This window comes from Megascapheus bottae, chromosome 17, assembly GCF_031878675.1.
Source record: "Megascapheus bottae isolate mThoBot1 chromosome 17, mThoBot2.hap1, whole genome shotgun sequence".
Classification (NCBI taxonomy): Eukaryota; Metazoa; Chordata; class Mammalia; order Rodentia; family Geomyidae; genus Megascapheus; species Megascapheus bottae.
The window spans coordinates 40,653,569-40,657,038 of NC_143525.1; positions in this window are offsets into that span (position 1 = coordinate 40,653,569).

Here is a 3,470-nt window from a genome sequence, read left to right on the forward strand (position 1 = left end):
AATTTTTTCAGCTGATTCTTATGAAATTTTTTATAAAAGCATTTTCTGAAAATAGTAATTTTCTCCCTCTTTTCTAATAAGCAAAGGTCATATTCCTTATTTCTGTTCTGGTTCTCATTACAATGACTTCAATTTCAACGACAATGTGAAATCCCAAATTCATTTGTGATCCCTCAACTTTGATGTAGCTCTTTCTCACCCTAACCCCTGAATATTCTCATTTGTCTGACATTTGGGCCAGACCATCCATAATGTTTTCAGACCTCTCTGTCTCCTGGATAAGAACACTCATTTTTGACACTGACTCAACAGAACTCCATTCTCCAGTCTGTACAGCTGCATCGCTTAAGTTGGCCAAGTAATGTTCAGGATTTCACTTAAATCTGGACTTCAGATAAACAACAGCTATATCCCTTGTATAAATATGTCCCATGCAGTATTTGGAACACATTGATACTAAACAATCATTCTGTGCTTAGCTAAAATTTAGTTTTAACTGGATGTCCTATTTTTACTTATTATATCAGTCATCCCAGTCCCAGCTCCAAATTTTTTTTGGTGGGTCATGGGGCTTGAACTAGGCTTGGGCACTGTCTCTGAGCTCTTCAGCTCAAGGCTACTGCCCTACCCCTGGGCCAACCCCTACTTTCCATTTTCTAGAGTTTAATTGGCAATAAGTCTCTGTCCTTTTGTGCCCTGGCTGGCTTTGAACCTTGATCCTCAGATCTCAGTCTCCTGAGTATCTAGAATTACAGGCGTGAGCCACTACACCTAAACCAGCTCCAATTCTTATGCCAAGTTCCCTCCATGATTGTACATCTCTACACACATATTCCAATTGCCATGCAGTTCATGTTCTCCAGTAACAAAATGTTCACTTGGTACTTCATAACCACAGACCCTAGTGGTGGCTACATATCCTAGGCAGTTGATGTACATTTGCTCAATGAATTTTAAAAATGCATGAACAGTGGAAGGCATATCATCAAATATTTATTAAGCATTCCTGGAACACAGGGAATGATAAAAGTTTTGAAGCTTAAATAGAGGAACAAACAGGTGTGCCTTTAACAAGTAAGCCAAAGCATCCAGGAAAAAAAAAGAGAGAGGAACAAAGTCACTTTTTGTATTTTTAAAACTGGATTTTGTAAAGTTAAGAAATAAGTGAAAATACCTATTGAATTAAGTTTATTAGAAAGTTGTGAACACTGAAGTGAAGTAAGGAAACTCTGACTCTAACTCTAACTCTACAATGAAATGGCTATTGGACAGGTGGACAAATCACTTTACTTTCCCGGACTTAGTTCCCTCATCTTTAAAATGAGGTTATTTCTGTCAAGAACTTTTTAGTGACCAGTCCTTTAAGAGTATGTCAGAATCTACAGATAAAGGTAGAACTGTTCTGGCTAAAGAGGATGTATCAGGTCCAGAGTTCCCCCAATTCCACTGCCCTTTGCCCTTTTGAATGATCACTTGTAGAACTTTATAATTAACACAACTATTGAGCTACATGGTCTCATCTTGGCTTAAAATATATACACATTATTATAGGACAATATTTAAGCACAGATTCCCTCAGAGTATATAGAATAATTTTTTTGTCGGTTGTGGGACTTGAACTCTGGGTCTTAGCACTGTCTCTAAGCCCTTCATTTCTTCTGATGAAAAGAAGAAATCATCCCAAACTCATCCCAATTTTCTATAGCTTCAGCTTCATCCAACACGAATAAATGGTCACAGTGATAATCTGGGGCTATGAGATTCTGAAACTTTACCAAAAGGTAAAAGGTTAAATTCTGTTGTGTGTTGTGGGCCTCTACTTGCATTTTTCAAGCATAGTCCCAGACAGTAGGATAGACCACTTCAGTCACCTTTTCATGGGTTTATCTATGTGTCCTCTATGAGGCTTTTATAATCCAGTCTCTCTGCCTCCCAGAGAGTGACCTTTCTAAATGTGCCACTCATATGATAGCTTTCTTGACCCTGCCCCCTGACCAAATGCCTTATGGACTTCCTGTTTGAAGGGGTGGAAAAGTGGACACTACTTAGTGAACCTATCTGATCGTGTATATTGTTCCAGTACTCTTGCACAGCCTTAAAATTCCATAAGCCCATGTGCTTCCTCTCATTATCAGACCTCTCTACATACTGTTGCTCTGCCTCAAAACCTCCTCTCTTTCCTTTTCCTTGTTAACAACCAATTCACCTCATCCTTCTTATCCATTTCAGTACTGCCTTTCATCCTTCAGGAAATCATGACCAGAGGTAGAATTCCCCATGCTCATATTCATCTTTCATCATCATCATCATCACAAATTTACATCTGCATGTGTGTATCAATGTCTGCCTTCTTGTCCACACTGTAGATTCCTAGAAAAGTCTAGCACCATGCCTGATGTGTAATATATTCTTAATAAATACATATACATTGAATTACTAGTCAAGCAGAAAAATGCATTCCTATCTTTTACAAACATATTCTATGTGAGTTTGAACTAATGATTTCTTTAGTCAATCAAAAGTTACTTGTGGAAAAACAACTTTAGCTAGGCATAAGATCTGTTTATTTCTGTGAAGGTTTCACTTTCATATTTTGTTATTATCAGCATCAATGGGAGAAAACTTCTTGAGTGTGTGTGTGTGTGTGTGTGTGTGTGTGTGTGTGTGTGTGTGTAACAGGGGACTTAATCTATGGCCTCATGCACTGAGTGCTCTACCACTGAGCTATATCCTCAGCCCATTTAAGGTTTCCACAGGTATAAAACTTAGGAGACCATAAGCTAACACATGGGTCAGCAATACTACTAGCAAAAGTAGCACACTATTACTAACCTGACTGGAGTCTTCCAGTGGACCTGGAGAATATGAAAAGGGAATATGTCCAGAGGGAGCCACAGAAAAGATGTCAGTTCCAGATAGACCTCTCAGGCAGTGGATAAGGAACCTAACATCCTGGTCTCCTCCACCAAGTCCTTTCATCTTTTCCCAACCACTTCTATGGGTCACATATACCCACAAGGAGAAAAGCAGCAATAAAAGTGTAATTCTGAGGACATAGCTAGTAAATTAATTAGGAAGCCTACAGAATGGGAGATCTTCACTAACCATACAATGGACAAAGGCCTCATATCTAAAATATATCAACAGCTCAAAAAATTGAACCACTCCAAAACTAATCCCCAAAGTAACAACCATCCCATAAAAAAATGGGCCAGAGACTTAAAGAGAGTCTTCTCTGAAGAAGAAACAAAAATGGCCTATAGACACATGAAGAAATGCGCAACATCTCTGGCCATAAAAGAAATGCAAATCAAAACAACTCTAAGATTCCACCTCACTCCAGTTAGAATGGCCAGGATCAGGAAAACGAATAACAACAGATGCTGGAGGGGATGTGGCCAGGAGGGATCACTACTACACTGTAGGTGGGAGTGCAAACTCATTCAACCACTATGGAAAGCAGTATGGCA